At 39.1% G+C, this 23,536-nt stretch overlaps 1 long non-coding RNA gene across 1 annotated transcript in view; it reads right to left on the bottom strand.

Moving 5' to 3' along the window:
- The window catches only part of LOC124158275, a 118,830-nt gene that overhangs the window by 56,475 nt on the left and 38,819 nt on the right, over nucleotides 1-23,536 (bottom strand). Inside the window, exon 2 of the long non-coding RNA XR_006864742.1 lies at nucleotides 14,276-14,365. This is a non-coding gene — a long non-coding RNA (uncharacterized LOC124158275). The remainder of the gene's footprint in view (nucleotides 1-14,275; nucleotides 14,366-23,536) is intronic.

Here is a 23,536-nt window from a genome sequence, read left to right as displayed (position 1 = left end):
GACGGACAAAGTGATCACGGGGCATAAGGCCTAATGAAAGAAGTTTTAACCGAAATTTAAATACATGATTTTATAATCTATAAAATTCATTATTTTTCAGTGCTACTCCTCGAGATAACAAGCACTATACTGCGAAATATTGAAAAAAAAGTGGATCGCATTGCACTCGTAAACGGACATTTTTGAAAGCCGATTAAAATGCGACCGAAGTAACGAGAGAAGTCACCCATCTATTGGATGGAATTGGGCCTCCTTAGATGCAGTCCCCTTCATTGTGCTTAAAGACAAGCACACATTTTATTGATTTAAATGGTGAACTGTACATGAATTACCGTTTGATTATATCCAAGCGTTGATTAGAGAATGATTGCGTCTTATGGGATGGTTGGAGGAATTGATTCGGCATCAGAAGGATGGATGATGAATTGTGTCGACACAAAGAGATTCAATTTTTATGCACTACGTTAAGTTGCATGTTTTATTAATGCATAAAAAATGTAAATGCGTAAAACGGCTATCCCCACTATCATTTTTAAACACTGTTATAAGCTATCAGGCGTGCGTGAAAATATAAAAAAATCATGAAAAGTATCCAAAACATCAAATCTCTGATCGAAAATTTCGGAGTCTCACGCAAAAACCAGGAAAACGAACGAATCTAAATTAAGGTGATAAGTTTGCTGAATGAGGCGTATAATAATTAAGTTTAAAAGCCGATTTTAATTTAAAAGTGTCGCTTATGCTGATGAAATAATATTTTAAAAACAAATTGCTCATACGCTTGTTCCAGGAAAGCATAAGCTTGAAGAGGTGCGAGAGTTTTCTTACTTGGGAAGCAGAATTACCATCGATGGACGAAGCAAGAAAGAAACAGTAGAATAGCGCAGGCGAAGAGGGCTTTCTACAAAAAGAAGAATCTTCTTACATCTGAGAAGACACGCATAGAAGTAAGGAAACAATTCATCAGGCGCTACACATGGAGCATGTTTCTCTATGGAAGCGAGGCTTGGACGTTGACAGCAGCAGAGAAGTCAAGAGTGGAAGCATTCGAAATGTGGTGCTACCGAAGAATGATGAAGATAAAATGGATTGACCGTGTGAGTAACGAGGGAGTGCTAAGAACAGTGGGAGAAAAGAGAAGTCTTTTAAATCCTTAAGCAGAAGACGGGACGGCATATTTGGCCAAATTATGAGACATGACGAAAACAATCCTAGAAGGACAGGTTGAAGGTAAGAAAGCAAATGATCGCCCCGAATGAGTTACATGGGACAGGTTATAATGTATGCAAAAGAGAAGAAATACGAAGCTACGAAAAGGTTAGCAGATAGGAGAGAGGAACATGCTGGTGCTTGCTCAAACCTTCTGACAACACCCTAGAGGTGGCTCGCACGGTATTATGTAGATGAAGGTTATTGTAAAGAAATATTCTTCACCAACCGTTGAAATTTAGGGGATGCCTTTCCCTTGTATTTCTTCGCGAAAACAAACACCAAATTGGGATATGGAGGAGATCAAATTGGCGAAAGTCATAGTTCTGCGTTAAAACATAAGGTTGAATTTACGCAGCACCTTCTTCGATTTCCGCGCCACGGCAGCATTTTGATCCACGCATGTAATGACGCTCCACCCACCTGAACACGAGGAAGACTGTCACCATTCCACTGTCTGCGGCGAGAACGCGCCGAAAAACATTCCATGCCCAGAACATGCTCAAAGAATGACACCTACATGTTTATGACTCACATGATTTGAATTCTCTTTTTCTTCATAGATTATCGAGGCATATTCGCCCCCCACAATTTTGGAGTTTTGTTTGACCATTATTTCTTAGCGACGTTTTGATTCAAACTTTGCATGAATAGAATTACTTTAATTACTAACCGTTACCAAAGTTTGGCTTTTAAAGTACGTGCGCTTGGGTATTTTATTGGAAAACTCATCTCCTGGCACACATAGAATATAAATTTCGTTGAAAATTAATACGGAGTTACTTAAATGAAAAAGCAAACACATTTTCAAGAATCTCATTATTTACACTAAACTGAACTTAAACACTTAGTTCTCAACTTTTGATGATAAAAACTAAACACATTGGTCACTTGAATTGCATTTTTTAGAACTCATTGCATTTTTTCCATTCTTAACATTTTTGAGCATTTTTTTATTTCTTCACGATGAACCTTCTGTTTGAATATAGCCCCGCATGGATAAATTTATTTTAATTACCGAACATTGGAAAACATTACCTTCCTATCATAATGTATTCTTGCAAGAAAGTAGAAAATCGCATACCAGCATAACTGCAAGCAACTTTCACTATAAGTAATTACCGTGGGGTTACTTTAAAAAAAAGTGAAGATATTTAACGACGATTAATTAATTCATAATGAACTATTATTTCGCAATTTATTTATCACTTTTTATCATAAAAACTACATACATTGGCCACTGGATTAAATTTTCGAGTTCAAGGCAAATATACAAATGAAAAAGAAGACCGCTTGATTCGTGACAGATGGCTAAAACCACTTAAATCATCCCACGCAAAGACATTAAAATCTCTCCCCGAATCAATCAATTAATTTCAGCGATCAAAAGGAAAAACTCATTCCACATTCGACGTTCTTTTCTTCGTAGCCATGGCAACGAACATAAAAATACTCCAAATAAACACACACGGGGCCTAAAATGGAATGGGATGTGGGCAGAGGGAAGGGATAAAAGAGGAGATGGTAGGTATTCACGGAAGGACGAGAGATAAAAAAATAACAAATGAGAGGAGAAAGCGCGAAGGGAGACTCATTTGGAGGCAGAGATGAGAGTCCGGCGATATCGCCGCCTTCCACACCTCCGCGCCGCTAAAAATAAAATAAAGGAATCCGCGAATAAAAAAATGCAGAGGGCTCAGAGAGAGTATAATTGCGAGATGTTCACTGCCTTCCTGAACGAGCACTATTTTCAGTTCTCGTCATCTTATTTATTTATGCCTCCGTTCTTATGGAGCTCACGATTAATCGTACGGTCGTAAACGGAAATTGTGTTGTGTGTACTCATGTCCGAAACACGAATGCTGCATCAGAGAATTTACAGATAGATGCGCTGCCACTCACCCCGAGTCGACGTCTACATACGACCCAGCGAGAGGACTCAACAGGCGCATGGCGGAGGGTGCTAGGCCACCAGCCGTTAACAAAAAATTGGAAATGCTCAAATAAAAATACGACTAGCATTTATAAAAATCCTTCATTGTTATCGGGGGAAAACGAATTCCTATCCTTTCGACAATATATCTCTCTCAATTTATCTTTTCTGTCTGACCTAGAAGATTCGTGAGTTTCAAATATACTGCTCTCCGTGTCGCTCTGAAGGATATCTATTCTAAATGGCTCGAGCAATACATGTCAAACGTGTGGTCACCGAGTCTCCAGCGGCTCCCTGCATAATTCGCTCAGCATCTGGATAACGCTTTCTGTACACCCGTGATAGTTATCGACGACTCGCGCAGCCTTGCATTGTATTATATTCAGTTCACAGATTAAGTCATTCAGAGCAGGATACCGTATTCTTCTTCTTCGTGGCATTAGAGCCCAGGGTGGGCCTTCGCCTGCTGCACCACTGCTCCCCATTCTCTCCTATCGGCAGTTTTCTCCCGCCAACCTCCCACACCCATCTTGCCCAGGTCGCACTGCACTTGGTCCATCCATCTGCTCTTGGGTCTTCTTCCTTTAAATAGCCTCCCTTTAACCATCCGTTTCGGCATCTCATCTCCTGACATTCTCTCAACATATCCCATTTTTCGTATCCTCTGTTCCTTGATGAACTTTACTATGTTCTTTACTTCGATCAGCTGTTCTATTTCCTCATCATTTCTTTTCCTCCAATCCCCCCGGTCGTATACTCGACCATATGTTCTACGAATGATATATTTTTCGAAGGTTCTGAGTCTTTCTTCATCCGACGCTTTCATTGTCCAGGTCTCTGAGCAATGTGTCGCCACTGGCCGTACTAATGTCATGTAATGTTTCATTTACAGAGATCTACTTATTAATCTATTCCTAAATAATTTTAAATTGGCATAGAAATCCCTATTTATGGCTTCAATTCGTTCCAATATGTACCTCCTGAGGTTATTGTCACTAGTTATTAATGCTTCAAAGTAAGTGAAGCTGCTTGCACCCTGTAAGGTGTCGCCCTCAATTGTTAAGTCATGCGGATCTCTCTTCGGTACTGTACTGTTGACATCACCATGTACTTATTCCGGATGCCATATGCTCACTGCATATTCAAGGTGTGGTCAGGCGAGTTCGAAATAGCACCTTCCTCTTACTTTCTCATCCGGAAATCTTCCCGCAGTACGTTTGACGACTCCTAACTTCTTCATGCCTTTACTGCAAATATTCCTGCTAAGTGTTCCCCACGATAGGTTCGAAGTTATCGTAACCCCCAGATATTACACTTCACCTGTCGCCCTTATGTTAACACCATCCACAATTATTACATGGGTATATCAAAAATATTTTAATGTGTTTACACAAGTCGACGCTGCGTCGCTTACAGCGGAGCGATCCTAATTTCATGGAAAATACTGTTGACCTAAATTATATTCAGGATTATATGATATACAGAGCATGTTGGTGGGGGTAATGACCTTTGCCATCTTTTCCGTATCTCATCTAGAAGCTGTCTCTCCTCGCCCGCCACTTCCAGCACTTTCCAAGGTTCCTCCTCCTCCTCTCCGTCCACTTCACCTTTTCCATTCTTCTACAGACCCACACCTCACACGCGTCCAATCTTTTCAAGCCACCCTCCCAAAGAGTCCACATTTCCGCATTATACCAACTACAGATCAAATTCTTCCCTTGTCCTCTCTCTCGAATTCCAGCATGGCCATCCTCTCATTAGCTCCTTCCTACTCAACATTTATGCTAACCCATTAATTGTGTCCATTTGGTCAAAATAAGCCAACCTCGAACGGCGGGACGGCTAGGGGCGTCCTCTGTGTAGAACCCTTGTCGACTGCCTTCCAGAACGCGCCGTGTGATCTTCATTTATTTTTCGTGATGATCTTAAGAAGCCGCGCGCGAAGCCCAGTGTGGGTATAATGTGGGCCATTGAGAGCGCTTCGTTCGCACTTCGCTTCACGGCGCCCCGACACGATCTTCGGCACGGACAGATGACGATCGCGAGCCGAAGGAGGCGTAAGAGCAAGGAGACGAATTCGTAAGACTGAATGGGATGCAACTGACGGAGCAAAATCGCAAAAAATGATAAAACATTCACATCGGAAAAAAGATATGTTTAGAACCAAAACAAAATAACGGTGTGAGGCGAGATGTTGCGGAGCATAATGATGAAAGTGAAAGATCCAAAGGATCCAGAAGTTCATGAGCAGTTTAATGTTGTCAGCATTATAGTGGTCGTATGTGTAATACATCCTTTTCATCTTTCAATTTTTGGAATCTTTCAGCGCCAGCTCATAATCGTTGCTGGCTCTTCAAGTAAACGATTCTTCATTATTTTCACGCTATGATAAAAGCCATATTCGTTATTTAACTTCATAACTGCAAAAAATTGCTAATAACTCGTAACTAAAAATGTTGGACGTCTAGATTTCCCTTTTATAATGAAAATTATGTTGCAACGAATTCCGTCTTAGTTTTTTTAATCACAATGACATGTATACTTTACTTTAAACCTATATTTTCCCAACGCTTGGACAGTCATCGCTGGAGAAATATTTTTGAAAGCTCTGATACTAAAACGCAATTACAGAAAATATAGTTGGGAAAGCCAAATATTTCTTATCGTTAACCGCTGAAGTATAATGAATAAGAAGAGACCATTTTGTAATTTGCATAACAACGGCATTGCTTTCGCTTCTCGGTTGCACCTTTTTAATTGACGTATTAACTAGAATTCATTTCTATGCACGTGACCACAGATAACGCACAGCGAAGGATATGTAATGCAAGATAATCGTGTCAAAATATGAAGCTGACACTCTACGTAGTAGCACTAGACTTGCGGTCGTGGCTCTGCATTTTTTTCGCGATCCAAATTCGCGAAGTGTTGACCCCAAATGGAGTCGGCGCAAGTAAGTAAACACGCAAGACGTTGAAGTGAAAGTGGGGCACATGCGCACGTATTAAATGCCTCGCTCCTCTACTATCACCGTTGAAAGTCCCGCTCGGTCACCACGGGCAACCAAGTCTCACTTGGAATGAATCCGTGAAGCAGAAGAATTTGTTAAAATAGTAATAAAATAACGAAAGCAACGACAATTTACCATGCAATGGGAAAAAGCAAAAATAAGGAAGGGAGTGAGGTAAATGTAGACATTGTTCCCCAAACACGCTTGCATCGAGAAAGTCGTCGATGAAATCATAGGTTTAGAAGATCTGAAGAGGCGAAAGGGGAAATTACGAGGCGATTAGCTGACCACAAAGCATTCACAGCCGAAACAGATATTCTTTTGAAGATGATGCTATACATGGAAATGACCATGGCTGGATATCATCCGAAAATAAATTAAAGGAAAAATAAAATATTAGTACGCAGCAGAAGAGAAAAGAATAGGACCAGCGCTCAACTAGGCTAACGGAATCTGGATGACGTGAAAGACTTTTACTGCAAAGGAAGCAGAATAACCAGCGACGGACGATTTATAGACAGAAATATTCAATGAAATAACGTCGGTATAATTAGGAGAAGGGGGCCAAAGAACCTTATTGCAGCTGAGAGAACAAGCATACAAGTAACGAAACAATTCATCAGGTGCTACATCTGGAGCATGTTTCTCTATGGAAGCGAGGCTTGGACGTTGACAGCTTCAGAGAAGTCAAGAGAGGAAGCATTCGAAATGTGGTGCTACCGAAGAATGATGAAGATAAAATGGATTGACCGTGTTAGTAACGAGGGAGTGCTAAGAAAAGTGGGAGAAAAGAGAAGCCTCATAAAAACCTTAAGCAGAAGACGGGACAGCATATTTGGCCAAATTATGAGGCCTGATGAAAAAAATCATAGAAGAACAAGTGGAAGGGAAGAATAGTAAGGGACGGCCCCGAATGAGTTAAAATAGGACAAAGGGTTATAAAGGATGTGAAAGAGAGGGAATACGTCGCTATGAAAGTATTGGCTGAGAGGAAAACGGAGTGTGGAGTCGCGTCAAAACAGTCTTCGGATTGTTGACTTATTGCCACTTAGCATATAAGCTGTAGTAGCTGTGGTAAATAGTAATGCGAGGTTCACAGAAATTAGTATTCGCGATGGTTAAACTTATAAACCCATTACTTTTCAATAAAATTTCTCGCTAGCGTAGATACTGATTTGAAAATTATGCAATAAGGCTATTATGAGTACACGGATTGCTTTGCACGCATAACTGACAGTTTTGGAAATCGGTTTTATAACGATCGAAGGATTTAGGCACGGACTGGCCGAAGTCTCCTCCATTTGAAGAAGTCCCCGTTGATCGAAGGATTGGAGAGAAATGGAGAAGAAGTAAAGGTACACAATGTCAATTGGAAAACACCCACCCCTGCCTTAAATGAGGCTTTCATGTAGAAAAGGGGGTAGAGAGCAGAGTGGTCGGGGGAGTCAAGCACCTCGCGGCGGCGCCTCCATTCGAGGGAACTTCCTCCTTTATTTTCTTTTTTCATCGTCTTTACTTCTCCTCCGCTCGCATAAAGTGCTGGTCGAGAGCACCTTGAAGTCGTCACGCCAAGTGGCGGTCGTCCCGCAGGCGATCGAAGTCATGCGGAAGAAGGGGAAATGGTGTTGGGGGGGTGGGGAGGTCCCCCTCTGCTTTGATTCGCTTCTGCTGCGCTGGGAATAGAGAGGACATTTCGCTCCAGCGCCTCCGATTCTACCTTCTCGAAGAACAGAATTGGTTCGAGGTACTCATTGGCTGAAATAATTATAAGTGGACATCCAAGAGGCAAATGAATTAACATTTACGAAATCGGTTTTTCGATTGACTAGGCAACCATCATCTGAGAAGAGAACACACTTAATCAGTCTGAGGACGGGTTATAAGAGTTAACACCCATTCTCCACGTTCATGATGGCCCACCGAAAAATCGGTTTAGGACATATTTATTCCTTTTTTAATAGGCTTCAGGAGATAGGTACACTTCTAAATTTCATGTGCCTTTCATATGGTGTATTTCAATCCAGCCGCGTGAACAGCAACGGCCTTAAGGTCCTCATCCAAGATTAGATTTCTCAAAATGTGTCTTTTAAGTGCAAACACTTTAATCTGTGCTTAATGGCTTTTGTGTGCTTGATTGCGTACGATGCATGAAAGAAAAAAACAAAACTTGCTTAAAATAGATACAACCAAAATGTTTAATACAGCTCCTTTTGTGCAAAAGATTAAGGCACTGAAACTTAATGAATTTGTGGAGTAGACAGACGTGTTCCAAACTAATTTTGGCTTCGTCCGTACACCATAAAAAAGCGTAGATACTTTTTTTCATTACAAACGTGATAAGTTCTTTTGAAAACCGTTCAAATTAGAGATTTATTTCAAAACAATGCAGATTTGAACGAGGATATAATTAAAATAAACCGTTATTTCACTTTTTCACACTTTTTCATGCGTAGGACACGTTCAGCTAACAGAGCCATGATACCAGTTGATTATACAGTGTAAATTTTAAAAAAATGTGGACAATACGGTTTATTTTAATACGTCGAACGGCATCACGCCTGAATCGATTGTGTTTATTGAAGGATTATAATTATTTAAATAGTAAGAGAGATTCTCTTCTTAAAATTAGCCATTCGAGTCCAAACTAGAGTAAACATAATTTCTCCGCCGAAAGTACTGAAGTGGTAACAACGTTCGTCAGCGAAGTGTGTATGGAGCAAGCAAAGTGAAATCTCTTTTTCTGTATTGAGCAATGAAATCACAAGGTGGGATAGAAACGAATTCTGCCGTCCTAATGAGCGAATGCGATGCGGAATGAGGAAAAATGAAAAGGCCACATGACGAAATGAATTTGACGCGTCATCGCTCGATAAAGCGAAAGAGTAAGTCGCGGATTTCCAACGACGCGCAGCGGATTTCAATTCCGGAACAGACAGCGGATGGAGGGACTTAAGATTTGTTTCGCTGTACTTAGGAGTCGCGTAATCACATAATGAAAGGAAATTGTATGCATATATTATATATTTTCACAGGTTATCGAGGGAATCCAGATGGAATTTGGATAATTGTGCTGAATCACTCTCCATTCCTTTAACTTTGCTTTTAAACCGATGCTTTTCCCTTGGCATTTTTCCACCACAATGGAAAACTGCTAATGTTATCCCCATTCATAAATCCGGGCCAAAAAATGTTGCATCAAACTATAGACCCATCTCCTTACTTCCAGTTCTCTCTTCTGTTTGTGAAAGAATAATCTTAAATCGACTATACTACTTCACCTCCCCTCATCTCTCTGATAATCAACATGGTTTTCTTCCGGGTCGCTCATGCATGACCAACTTATCCGTCTTTCAGCATAATGCCATTAACTCCATTAATAATAAATCACAGTTAGACACCATTTTCCTGGATTTTTCCAAAGCTTTTGACTCTATCAATCATAGCCTCCTCCTCCACAAATTAGGTGAACGATTTAATATTTCTGGTAATTTCAAAAGTCTCCTAACTAGCTTCCTCAACAATCGAACTCAAAGGGTTATTCTTTCTGGCTCATCTTCTCCTTGGTCTCCTCTGACATCTGGGGTTCCTCAGGGGAGTGTCCTTGGTCCTTATCTGTTTAACTTGTATATTGATGATCTTGCCTCTTTGCTACCTTCTTCCCAAGCTCAAACTCTCCTTTATGCTGACGATTGTAAATTGTTCAAGGAAATTCAAAAACCATCTGATTGCCAAGACCTACAAGATGCCTTACGTCAGACATCGAATTGGTGTAATGTCTGGAATCTTGCATTAAACCCAGATAAATGTAGTGTGATGTCCATTTCCCTAAAGAAGATAACTCATCAATTTGACTACAGCATTTTTAATCACTCGCTGAAACGTATATCAACATCTAAGGACCTAGGCATTATCACTGATGATAAATTAAATTTTTCTCCACACATACAATCCATCAAGTCTAAAGCAATGTCCCTCTTAGGACTCCTGTTCCGTTTCACTGAAATTAAAGACCCCCAGGCACTTCGAACTTTTTTTTCATCTATCATTCTTCCAATTCTTACCTATTCTTGTCCCATTTGGTCTATCTCTTCACAAACCAACCTCTCATCCCTGGACTGTGTCAGCAATTTCTTTGCCAATATAGTAAAAAATAGAATACCGCATTTACGCAACATGTCCACTAATGCTATTCTCTCCTCCCTCTTCATCCCTAATCTCACTACCCATAGGCTCACAGCTGATTTAAAACTTATTTATAAGATTCTCAATTCCACCATCGACTGCCCAGCATTGCTCTCTTTTATCAATTTTAAAGTTCCACCCCGCCCTACCCGTTCTCATCCCCTAATCCACATGCCCATTCCTTGACTTTCACTCACTAAACGTTCGTTTTTCTACCGCATTACTTCTGTGTTGAACTCACTCCCTCCACACATCGACCCCTTTGCACTTCCATTGAAATCCTTCATAAGCCTTTCCCTATCCTATCTGTCACCGAAGTAGTCTGTCACTGCAGTTTCTTGTTGTCCTTTTGTTTTTGTAAATGTAATTATTGTTTTCTACATGTTATATTGCGTCTTCGTCCTCTAATTTATGTATTGTTACCTGGCCACTATAAAATGGCATATGCTGTATGTGGTTATATTTCTTTAAAATAAAAAAAAATAAAAATAAAAAATAACGAACTGAAGTTCTATTTTTTGCTTTGCTTCTCCCCACAGCAGGAGCTAAAATTCACCCAAACTACTTCCTCGAGAACCACCCTTGGAAGAGGGGTCCATATTTTCGGCCCGTGAGCCGCATTTACTATTAAACAATAGATTTTTCCATTTTAGGATGGATTTTCTATTTTGCTTCTGACATGCTATTTGTCCCAATATGGGACATTTCTGCAGGACGGTCTTTATAAGAAATTAGGGACAATCTAAATTCGGATTAACGAAAATTTATCTTCACAGCTTCGGGAATGTAATAGACAAATAATCTTTGACTGTGCGCCATCTATCTTTCTTTTGCTGAATTATAACAGCCAATTGCCATTGCACATATTCGGTATTGAAATTGAGTTGGGCTTTTTCTCAGCCCCATTGATTAATTATCCGTAGCTTAATATTCAACCCCACATATCATCCATTCCGTATTTCAGTCCGAAGTGTCTTCTGCAACGATTGACGGCTAGAAATAACAAAACATGGCTACAAAGCGCACAAAAAATAATACGGAATTGCTCTTACCGAATTGGCACTCTTATTTTCCCGTAAATTCGACCAAACCACTTCAAGTAAATTTTCACGCTAAAAGTTCCTTTATAAGCCGCTATTTGACGCATGAGTACCAGATTTAGACAGCGTTACCCAGAGGTTGAGCGAATTAGTCTGGGAGCCATTGGAGACTCGGAGGCTGCGCGCTAGGCTTAGATTGCTTGAACAATTGAGAATGGATATCTTTAAGAGCGATACAGAGAACATAATATTAGAGCCCCACTATATTTCCAGGTCCGACAAAAGCGATAAATTAAGAGAGATGTTTTGCCGAACGGATAGATATGGGAATTCGTTTTTCCCCCGTACCATAAAGGACTTCAATAAATGCCGGTCGTAATATCGTTAGAGCGTTTCCTTTCTGCCACACGCCTTTTAGGCGGCTTGCGGGGTAGTACTTAGATATAAAATCTAACGTAAATTCTCCTGAAGGAGAAGTTATTGCTAATTCTTTTCAAGAAAGATGGAGATAATAAATACAGAACTGGATCGGGAATTCACGACAAAATCCCTGACATACACCCCCTCCATGTGGACTCAATTCAGGAGAGCCAACAGTTATTCGAGAAAGAGACAGAGTGATTGCGAATTTCTCTGCTTTCTGCAAACGACGGCAGATGGCAGGGGGGAGGGGAAGGCGCCGACCACATCTCAAGAGGTGACATAATGCACCTAAACAAGGAAACGGCCACAATGTAGCAGTGGTCAGGTTCTAGGAAAAAATAAGCGTGCACTCGTCTCTATCCGCGTCCACTTCCTCCACTTTGCTCATGGGATGCGAGCCACATCCTGCTCTATATGCACACGCGAAGAAGACGGCTACCCACTTCGCCACTTCCCAACAAGCAAAATGCCATACACCATATCATGAGTATATTTCCATTATATCGTCCACTTGTCTATGAATTCAGCAATTGCATCTAATCAAACTGAGGCTTCGCGCAGTGCTTTAAATTCGAAAAAAAAGCTGGCCAAAACCTCAAATAAGTTTATTTTGAGCTAGGAAGTTGAAACTTTGCATTGAAATTTTCAACTAAATTGTGCATAATTTTGTCCATTTGAATTTTTCCTGTGCTTGCGCGTAAACAAAATATTACAAAAAAGGCTACTAAGTATAACAAATTTCGCAAAAAACCACCTCCCCCTAATTCTCTGAAATTTACCTCTTACGGCACAAAAAACCACCTCTCTCGAATTCTCTCTGAAATTTACCTCTTACGGCACTTGCTGCAGTTCAGTGAATTACTGCGGGGAACAATCTAGTATCTTTTAACGAAATTCATTCAACTTCTATCTCATTAATATAGAGTTAACGTGCGGTAACAGGAAAAAAATAAGTATGGAAAATTGTGAACAGTTAAGCTGAAAAATTTCTAGCGCTGTTCCAATTTCCTAGCTCAAATATTTTTCCGACGTTTCGAATTTTTTTTCAATTTCAACACCCTTCGCGTCGTAGATATTAGTTTTTTAACACGGCTGTTCTTCAAATGTCTACAGCGTTTCTGATATGTATGTATCTACGAAGTTAGGTCTTTAGAGGAGGAATCCCTTACTGGTCGCATTTTGTCTATCTTAATGACGTATTACCACGTTATAATTTATGTATGCCATCATGTTGAAATGTTCAGTAGAAATTAGTCAAAAGCTGGCTGTTTCTTTAGAATAAATAATTTGCACCTAAGAAAATTTCGAGGTAACATTTTTATATTCGAAATGGAAATAAAAATGTATATGGCATTGTACATGCTGACAACGGTGGCGGTGGGTGGGGTCGAGTCCTTGCCTGCCAAACCGAAGGTCGCGGGTTCGAGTCAAGCATAATTAGGGTGTCCCAAAACAGGCCATGGATATTTCGTATGATCCTTCCTTGTTGATTGATAAAATCCCCCAATGCAAAGTCCGTGAATGTGCTATTTTTGTGATAGATTATCATTATTGACGATTATAATAACGTGATGTAAAGGCCTTAAATATGCTATTTTCGGAAAGGTGAAGATAAGTAAGTATGTCTTGGAAATTTCAAGATGACGGCAAAATATTCAAACGAGTGGTTCGACACCAAAGAAGATAGCTCGGGGGAGAAGTATGTATATAAGATTTCTTCGGGTTTGGCCGTGGGCCAAAAAAAAAAACACACGGCCATGGTTCGTTGAACGCGGTGGCCGCAGCAGCAAAATAGAAGTTTACAAACAAATGTAGGCTGCGAAATTTGACTCTACGATTTGAATGCCGTAGTTTGTGTCTGCAAACAGGACTGACGAGAGAAAAGCAAGCATCGTTGTATACTAAAGTTCTTTATGGTTCAAACTTCTGCAGGAAATGTAAGGGCTTATAGGTCGGCCGTGAGAGAAACATCTAACACACACAAAAAACACCACGGTTGAAAAAAATTGCGGAACGCTCATGGTTAGTGATGGGGAAAAATGGGAAGCAGCGACCTTAGTGTTCAGTACGCTAACCACTAGGATAGGCTGTCCTTGTAGCAATGCCAATGCAATTGTTGAGCTGATTTTACTACTTTTAAATAATTAATTGCAATTGAACAAGGAGGAGTAGGACGGAATAATTGGTAAATAACTGTTTCTAGTTTACTTGGTCTACTTTCGTATGCTTCCTTTATCAGCCTAAGCGTGGAATACGTTTTGTTCGACGAAAAACAAGGAGGCATATGTAGCTGACAGTCTGGACAGATTATACACTGTACACCTAATCATTGCACCTTCATCCACTGTATTGGAAGACAATTATACAAACTTTCATGAGCAGACTTCGGCAAGGTGATTAATGAGCACTGCAATGACAATTGACCCGCCAATTTCAATCATACGCCCCAACATGCCCAATAATGTTTGTTCAACTCACCCGCTATCTCAAGTGAAGCCTACGCTCAGAGCGTCTTCGCATCTGGCGCCGTGATTGCCACTCTATGGTGTGAACAGGAAAAGTAATTACCTGAAAAGAGACAAAAGGGAAATTAATAAATATAGATTTGATATTTATCACAGAATAAAATGCTATTTGTAATAATAATTGTTTTATTGGGCACTAAACAAATTTGAATTTGCAATAGTCTTCGTCATATACATAGGAATACAAGATTGAGTGATTCTAATTTTTTTACATATTGCTCAAATGATGCAAGTAAATGAACAAATACATATGGCAAAATCAATAGGATTTTGCATCTGCAAAGGACAACACAATTTAACATTCGAAAAACTCATTCATGGAGTAAAAGGCTTTTTTTAATAGCCAGATATGTATAACTTTTTTAAAATTCGACAAACTCACATCTTTAGCCTCTGGGGACAATCTGTTAAAAAAAAAACAAAGTTTAACATGTCAAATGATTAGCTGTTTTTGCTTAACCTGCGATAGGGGACGTCTAGGGTGTCACCATTCCTTGTGTAATGATCATGAAAATTTGACCTTTTTTCCAAAGAGCCCAGATTTTCTTTGACATTGCAAAGGTATTTATATGTGAACAAGCTGTAGAGAGTCATAATACCAAGCTTGAAGAATACCGGCTTGCAGTGATCCCTTGGGTGAGAAAATGAGATTATACTTACTTATTACCAAAAGAGTACCTTACTCACATGTAGTATGCTTTGTTTCATTGCCACATCAATTATGGTATTGAACCACTCACCGTCCACCAATAGTTCATTTAAAATGGAAAAAAGGCAGTCAACATAATCTCATTTCCTGCAAGATTGGTATTATGACTCTCTACAGCTTGCTCACATATAAACACCTTTGCAATGTCAAAGAAAATCTGTGTTCCTTGGAAAAAAGGTCAAATTTTCATGATCATTACACAAGGAATGGTGACACCCTAGACGTCCCCTATCGCAGGTTAAGGAAAAACAGCAATTCATTTGACATATTAAAAATTCGTTTATGAATTTCCACATTCTTCGTAATGTTTTCCTAAAAATATACACAGGGGACATAATAAGTCCCTCGCCAGAGAGACATAAAACGTTGAAAGTGGAAGAGCACAGTATCAATTACGTGGAATTTGAAAGAGGGAGCGTGATAGATCAGGGGCATAGCGAGAGGTTGTCAAGGCTATAGCAGAGTCCTCTAGGTTGCACTCTCAACACTATTTCATCGCCAAGTCGAGTCGTTGCATTGGAACTATAGGGTAGTTTACTTCATCAAAGAAAACGAAAGGCATTGACTGCGGTTCGTTGCCCACCATTAGTGTATTCATAATACACAAATTATTTGGTTTTACAAATGCCAGTTTAGACGAATGGCAATGGTCAATTTTAACCGCATTTGAAAAAGGCCAGATTGGCGCCCATGCGGTGCCACTCCAAGTGACGTCACAGGGACGTAGTTTCTACACGAGAGGATAGGAGTTTTACATCGTCTGAGATTACCAATGCATGCATGAGGCACAAAGCTCAGGAAAACATGTCTTAATAATCACCTATTAAAACTGCCTATGGTCGGAAAGTTTCCTTCGTTTGATAGGGTTTTAATAATCCTTATTTAAGCCAAGCGCTACCAGCTAGCAGGGTACTCTGCTACCTGCTAACATCCTGCGTCGTATCAGCGCTCAAGGCCTCGCCCCAAGGTCACCTCACTTGCGGCAGCGGGAACCAGAATGACGTCACACGGGTTTTTCCCAGAATTCATACTTAGCCGTCGCGTTTTCGCGCGCTTGAAAATTTTCACTTTTCGTTTAATCGCGAAAAATAGATAGTCATTTAAAAATCTAAAAGCGTGAAATACGTACTCCAGGAGTAATAACCTGTCCATTTAGGCAATAAAAAATAATAGGAAACCACCCTATTGAGAGAGGCGATGTAAGCCATTGTATGGATAAGCGCCCCCTTATGGGGAAAATGGTCAGATATAATTTTTTTTGTTTATTGAACGTACGAAGATCGTGGGTCATTCAAGAAGAGTAGAGATGTTTTCTGGAACCTGTTAGGACCAAACTGCAAAACAAAATCGAATCGTGACAATTATGGGAAATTCTGCTTTAAAGTGGAAACCCTGAAACTCATTTACGGAGTCATTAGCATTGCTTGCTGCCTTCGAATTGTCCACTTCTCCTTCTTGCGTGGGGCTTCACTCATGATTTGGACCATGGACCCTACGATTGGCTTCAAACCGCTCTAACCACCATGATGCGACGATTCTACACTTTTATTACATTACAACCATAACTGAGCGAAAAAAGAAACTGATTTACAAAGTTTCAATAACGACATCCTACGTTAATTATGTCCCACGAAGCTGTCACAAAACGTCTACGTCACAGGACACAAAGGGTGGGGGAATTGATGTGATGTGCAATCAGACAGATGGAGGATTCCATTATTGCGCACGTTTCGTCATCGAAATTTTCGAAAGGATGCCGACTCACTTCGGAAGATAGGCACGCGCGTGCATATATATTTAATATTAATTATGGACAGGGAATTATTAGTGCTTTGAGGAACGAGTTCCACTTGAACGCATCGCCGCCTTCGTCGATTAGAAACCTCAAGTTGGGACACTATTGGAGCCAACACTCATTTATTATGCACGTACTTCCTGTAATTTCCATTCTCGAGAAAGCGTATGAGAGGGAAAATCTAAAGATCGATATTTAGGAGTTGGAAACTTCATCCGCAAAAAAATGGGCACGAAATAGATGACGAGTTATTTAGGGCGATTTGAGAAGATGAGAAAAGCAAGAAAAAAATTATTAGCACTAAGCCAAGGCAAAGAGAAGATTCGTCCAAAAGAAAGATCTACTTAAGGAGGGAAGATTTAAGAATAGAAAAAATCTGAACTTCCGAGTATGATTTTCCAAGTAAGTGAAATTCCATGGACAACGAAAGCAACGGAGTAATCAATAGAGGAGGCTTTCGAAACGTGGTGTTAGGGAAGAATAGTGATGATCAATTGGATCGACCGATTTAGTAATGAACAAGTCCTAAGAAGGGTAGGAGAGAAGCCTCGTGAAAATCTTGGGTAGACAACTAGACAATTTAAACGGCAACTTTATGAGACACAACGATCTAATTGAAATCATAGTTGAAGGGAAGAATAGCAAAAGGTAGACCACGGATAGCTATGATTCATAGACGAGGAGAAGATGGATATGAGGCGGAAGAATTATGAAGGTACTTAGGTGTTAAAATATTAGCAGTTAGATGGAAGGCTGAGTCGAAACAATCTGGGGATGTTTGAAGAGCGACGATGAATCAATTGTTATGCAGGTATTCTATTAATTTCTATATTATTTTCAAAATGTTAAATACTATGATGATAGAGCTGATACTTAATTATGTGAAACTTTTCCATTACGGAAGATGAAAAGTTACGCTCCATGACCTTGAAATGAATTTCAATGGACACGACCCGTATTTTCACAACTTGTGATTAGTTACTTCGTCACAACTTGAAAATGCGATTACGTAATATAACAAGTGTGTTGTGCAGTTGTAAATTAAGACACTGGGGTTTTAGTTCCAGGTACACGCACTTGAATAACTCCATTTCCTCTAGCGTATGGAATGCAACCAAAATGATTGAATTGGGTCGAGGCGACGACAACCACGCCAGAAAACGACGATGGCGAGACAACGGCTAGATCTCTGCATAATAAGTAAGGAGTTAAGTTCCGGATTTCTTGATCCAAAACAAACATTTTTCTCCTTTGTAATTAAAATAACTATTTTTGCCATCAGACACGACATTTATTGAAGTTCAGAAGCAAAATTAAGGCACAGAAAATATGCATAATTCAATCCTTCTATTTTTTAATTGATGCCTTTTTAAGCTACTTCAGCGCCATGTTCATAATGCTAACGTGATATGACTTCAATCACAACATTTATTTGCTTATCAATTTGCTCATTAAATAATTACTAGTGATGAGTCGGTTCGATTCCTCGATTCTTCGATTCCTCGATTCTCGACCAAAAACCGGAATCGAAAACGAGTACTTGCCAAGGTGAAAAATCGATTCCGATTCCAGTAGTACTTCAAACCACAAATTTATTTACGACTGCGTTTCCAACAGTCATTCGAATTTTCGCGCCACGTAATCGTAATAACAAAACACTTATCTTGGGATGCGCGAGTACTCGAAAATTCGAGTCGAGTCATCACATGGTACTCGACTCGAGCGTTTCGAGTAGCATTACGAATGTCGAGTCGAGTAGTTAAGGTTACAGAGCTTTCGAGGCTAGTAGGTCCAGCAATCATGCCGACAGGAAGCGATATCATGAAACTCATGTAATAATGCAGTTTTTAAAGCCGATAAGTCATTCTAATGCCTTGGCCAGGTAGCTTCAGCTTGCCGAATACACTATAGTTGTTGACGTGGGCGCCGAATACCGTTATGCCAGCCTATCGTCTTCCTACCCGGCGCACACTGGTCCGAAATCGAAAAAAGCTGGAATGAAGTTCAAAATGACCTTTTTGGGGATAGAGACTTGAAACTTAGCGTAAATAATCATAAATCATTACCAGATATAGATTTATATGCCATTTTACGTATATACGAACCTTTAGTGAGATACAGAGGACCAAACATGACCAATTTTTCGATGCCACGCGAGATATCGATTTCCTCAAAAAATCTTCGAATTTATCCAAGTGGTTTTGCGTTGGTACGAGTTTTATGGAATAAAAAACGCAATATTCCTTTGATCTGGTGCTTTGCCTATACTTTCAATGGCTTCAGAAGATTTTGGCTCTCATCTGTCTGGTTTTACAACGCAAAATGGCCGACCCGTTTTTCACGCGAAATTTGACATAAAGTAGACACTATATTTCGTTTACGAAAAATATAACTCGGAAATATAACTATAAAATTTGAACCACAATATAAAGTAGAGATTTCTAAAGAGTACTAATTAGAAATCTTGGAAAAAAAAAGTCTGCGACGAAGGAAATAAGAGCGATTTTTCAATCGCGCGTCAAGGCTCAGCTACACGCCGCGGAACTCTAAGGCTCAGTAACTGAGGCCGATTTTTCAAGTTTTTTAAAACATTAGTCATCAAAATCGTCATTTAAAGCATGGATAATTGTCTTCATTGACTTAAAACACTAAACTGAGGATGTTAAAAAGGATTATTTATAGATCGACTAGAACATTTAGCGCATTACTCTAGTGAAAATACAAAGGATTGGATATTTTTCGAAACTATCCCACGCATAAGAAATATGCATCGGGTATTGAAGTAAAGTGAAGAGATTAAGTCAGCATGCTTAAGAGAGAAAAAAATGAACTGTTTCCGTGAAAGGCAACAACCGATACCCTTTTTCCCTTTCCACCTTTGCCGAGGTGAGTCGCGCGAAAGGGGGAGTTTTCACACCACAAGGCTCTTTTAGCTTTTTTTATTACTGCGTCCGTCCGATGTGATATTCATTTGTAGTGTTTAGTTTCTTTCTTGAACTTAGAAAAATCAAGAGATTTTAAGGTTGATTAAATGACGTGAGATGTATAGAATTTTTTTGGTTCTACAAAACTTAAGTTAAGTTCTATAGTTCGTTGGCTTCGTCCACTTGAATTCCATGAAGATTCAAGATCCAAAAAAATCGTTGATATAATTTTTAATATAAATTCCAAAATCTCCATAATCTTGCAATTTTGGTAGGAAAGTACTTGCCGAATCACACTAGTGAGTAGCAAAAGGCAATTTTCTGCAGGCAGTAATACTGAAACATGGAGACGTCAAAACCTGCTGGGTGAGCATGTAGAATAATTGGTTTTTCTGCTTGAGAATTTGAAAGGGCCAAATATTACATGATTCACATATGTAGTATGTAATCTTTATTACAATTATGAAAATTTCGGTACTCAGGGCTCTCCCTTGTAATTTGGATACATACATATGGTCGACATATTATGAGTGCCAATATCTTAAAGTAATACCTATCATGTAACACCACTTTTCAGGTATTTTCTGTTTTGAAATTTAGCTATTATATTTTAATTACATAGTGATGATATGAAAGATGCTTTTGTCAACTGACTCTTTTACAGAGTAATATTCTTTAAAGTGGTTTTATTGTTTCCTGGAATTAAGTCATATTTTTCTTGGAGCCTATGGCATCAGAATCGATGGAATCGGTATCGGTAGAATCGGAATCGATAAAATTTTGGAATCGACCCATCACTAATAATTACAATAATTAAAAACACAGTGGCGGATCCCTACTTCATTTTTACGATAGTTCTTATGATATCTTACGATAAAACAAACCCGAAATCAGTTTTTAAAATCCAAGTTAGAAATTGAAAATGTAATTTATTTTCCGGGACAATTGTGTCCCTTAGGAATATAAATGATTATAAATATATTTGAGTGAAAAATATTACATACAATATGAAGATTTCCATGATACATCGATAACATACTATGCGACATATTATTTGTCAATATTTAACAAAATATTTATCAGCAACGCAAAAGTATGAATACATATGAAAAACATCTGATCTTCTTAACTGTAACACAATATGCAGTTCATCTGCAATATTTAATTCCCATGTGTCGTATTTACATAAACAATTATCATTTCAAGAAGCAATATAAAGAAATGTTAGCTCTGAAAGCCTATTTATTATGCCCGTCATAAGATTTCATTTTGTATTTTCATGACGATGCACGGTAATTAAACAGGTCGATGATTTGTCTATTCCACACGCTTTACACCTCGACCAGGTTCAACACTCCCGTAGAGTCATTATCTAGACGATTTATTGTTATATAAGTTTTATTCCTTATATAAAATGACACGAGAGTGTTAAAACGAGAGAGTTAAAACCGGTATAAAGGATTTGCCAAATAAAGGGTGTTGAATGGACAAAACGAATTTAATTAACCACGAGGAAATTCCACAGAGTCAGCTCGCATAGAATCGCTTGCTCGAGTACACATGGTTCCTCGCAAGAGCGTCCATCAGAAGACGTGTAATTTACAGACACTAGAAAAAGCTGAGATGCGCTAAGCGAATTCTGCCAACAAGGGAGAGATTTAATAAATGCCTAAGTATAAAAGCACAGAGTCGCGACTGTATTCAACGAAAATAGAATAGCAAGAGTGCAAGGAATAAGATTCGTTCCAATTCCTCTTCAATTTCGAATGAAGAAATAATTTCAACACATCGAGCAATTTAAGGGCAAACACCATCGCTCAAAGACAAAAAAGCTGAGCACCGCACGGCGCATTACGAAAACCAAAACAATTTCATTCTTACTTAACCCGAGTCGTGATGGGTGACATAGAAGCGTAGGTATGCAAAAAGCGAAAGCAAACAACCTCGTCCATTTATGCAATATTGTATGTAACATCGAGGAGGGTTGACTACGTAAAAAAATATGATGAAGAAACAGATTGATGAGGGCTAGCTTCCTTGCCACTTGAGCACAGAGTTAGTGTTATGTTAGGTTTTGCAATTCCCTTCAATGTAGACGGCCGCTATACATAACAGAAATAGGTGAAAAGGGAAATAGCTTTGATTTCATTTGCGGAGCTTATACGCTTTCTAAATAAAAGTCCATAAAAGTATAATAGTTGTTCATTTAAAATACATTAATTTTTAAATGATGGCTACACGATGACTTGGCATAACATAAATGTTCTACATCATAATAAAACTTAAAATAAGTTAAAAAATAATTAAAATATTTTAAAAACATACAAATGCATACCCTGTCAAATTTAAGCTGTTACAGAAGGCAACAATAACTTTTCCTCAAACGAAACATCGCTATATTTTCATCATCTGTCAACAGATTAATTATTGCTTTTCAGTAAGTGTACTATCTCACGCGTACTGATAATTTTTGGTCTACGCAGCCAAGAACATATTTCTCAGTACAAATGTCAGTTACAAAGATTAACCGTTGACCATAAAATATTGTATCTGCAATTGATTGGTTTCGTATGTCCGCTCAAAACAGCCAGCATCCAAATCCATCAATAGATTAATTCTCCTGCTACAACGCAACATGTGGACGCAATTTTCACTCTTCTTTAAGATCCTGTGCAATAGCACCGACGATTGAAGGATTCCAGCCCTTCGAAGTGTGAAGTCAGCGACGGAGAACAGCGAGCCATCATCCACGAGCTAATTAATAACAATTCATGACGTCAGCGGAGAGCGAAAGCTGTTCGGCAATCTTCGGCAATCATCGGACGCGCCGAGCCGAGGCGACGTTCCAATGGCGATCCAAATTAAAAGGGGTTTCCCCGATTCCCTCGATATCTCTTCACCGGCACTCGCAAAAAGGAAATGCTAATTGCTTCGTTGGATCTCCAAGCATACAGCATACACCTTCCTGCTTCGCTATCACGATAAAGCGATTCACGCATCACGGACAGACTGAGCGAGGGAATCGGTCACTTTCATTCGCACCGAATGCACCTAAATGAGGGCATTACATTATTCACGAGTATCCATGGAGGATTCTGCTGTTCTAGGCAATAGATTCATGCACACCCAGCGCACATGGGTTTACAAAAATTACCATTCGCGTCGCTGACGGCGGAGTATTTTGTACTGCTAGGTTCTTTATTACTTTGCCATAGCATTATAAAATCAATTTTGGTACAGCTAAGCCTCTATGATTGACATCTCAGCTGGGGCCTCGTTACATTATTCAATTAGCATTAATCATTTTTTTACAATAAAGACATTTTATAAAACTTTTTAGCTATAGGAAGCATCAAAAATATTAAAATACTGAGAACAACAGCAAATTTTAAATTTTACCGGTAGCTATTTTTTTCTAGCTATATTTACAAAATATTTTTGATTTTTTTTTCGTCATTCGCCGAGTTCTAATAATGACAACAATGATTAATTGTACATTCAAATTAATTATGATTTATAATTAAAGAATACATTGAATTGAAATTAATGACTGTTCCAAACGAAATATTATATATTTATAATAAAGTAAAAAAATATGTTGAAAATATGATCACAGTTTCACAACAGAATATAGAAAATGTTAGCTAATAAAATCTCAATTTGGCCAATCTAAGCCTCAACAATAGCATGAGCAGATACGTCGTAGCCTTAAGCCAGTAAATTTCACTGGGCAACGAATTATAATTAGATCTTCGGATGGAAAAATTCGTGATGCCGTGATCCATC

The sequence above is a fragment of the Ischnura elegans genome, chromosome 4, assembly GCF_921293095.1.
Source record: "Ischnura elegans chromosome 4, ioIscEleg1.1, whole genome shotgun sequence".
Lineage (NCBI taxonomy): Eukaryota > Metazoa > Arthropoda > Insecta > Odonata > Coenagrionidae > Ischnura > Ischnura elegans.
The sequence above is the reverse complement of the archived record's forward strand: the minus strand, read 5'-3'. Positions and strand labels throughout refer to the sequence as shown.